The sequence below is a fragment of the Nematolebias whitei genome, chromosome 13 (genome assembly GCF_014905685.2).
Source record: "Nematolebias whitei isolate Nwh7 chromosome 13, NemWhi1, whole genome shotgun sequence".
In the NCBI taxonomy this organism is placed as follows: Eukaryota; Metazoa; Chordata; class Actinopteri; order Cyprinodontiformes; family Rivulidae; genus Nematolebias; species Nematolebias whitei.
In genome coordinates, this window is record NC_056510.1 from 1313573 (window position 1) to 1314445 (window position 873).

Here is an 873-nt window from a genome sequence, read left to right on the forward strand (position 1 = left end):
CTTGTTGTCGTGAGGTTACTAACTATTTACTTGTTGTCGTGAGGTTACTAACTATTTACTTGTTGTCGTGAGGTTACTAACTATTTACTTGTTAACCGTGAAGGTTACTAACTATTTACTTGTTAACCGTGAAGGTTACTAACTATTTACTTGTTGTCGTGAGGTTACTAACTATTTACTTGTTAACCGTGAAGGTTACTAACTATTTACTTGTTGTCGTGAGGTTACTAACTATTTACTTGTTAACCGTGAAGGTTAGTAACTATTTACTTGTTAACCGTGAAGGTTAGTAACTATTTACTTGTTGTCGTGAAGGTTGGCGTCAGACGCGCACGTGAGCGTGTGGTTCCCCGTGATTGACAGCTGTAAGTTTGGACAGAACCAGTCGTTTTCAGCAGAAGGTTTGAAAAAAATCAACTTTTGCGCTTTTTCAGTCTTTGTTATCGCCCGCCGCTGGCGAAGGCAGGCAATGAGCTGCTCCGTGTTAGCAAAATATCTCGTTAACCACAGGACAGAGTTAAATGAATCGAGTTACCACTTCTTTCTACTCACCCGCCGTTAACAACACTAAACTGACCTGAACTCAGTTTCACAGACTGAGCTGGATTTTTTCATTCAACCTTTATTTAAACACATAAATCACATTGAGCCTCGAAGACTCTGTTACAGGTGAGACCTGTTCAGACAGACACCAGAGAAACTGGACACGTGTAGGAGCTTTTCCTTCTTGGCTGAGAAGAAAGTCTGATGTTAAAAAACACCTCCACATAAAGCACATAGTGACGTAGACATCCTGCAGAGGAGGGAGACCGAGCAGTGATTGTCCATGGACCTCTGAGGACACTTCTGATAAGGATGGACCTCTGAGGACAC

The 873-nt window shown here is 41.8% G+C and overlaps 1 protein-coding gene across 1 annotated transcript in view; it reads left to right on the forward strand.

Annotated features, from left to right (window-relative positions):
- The window catches only part of ttll4 (tubulin tyrosine ligase-like family, member 4), a 28500-nt gene that overhangs the window by 398 nt on the left and 27229 nt on the right, over positions 1 to 873 (forward strand). The window lies entirely within an intron of this gene.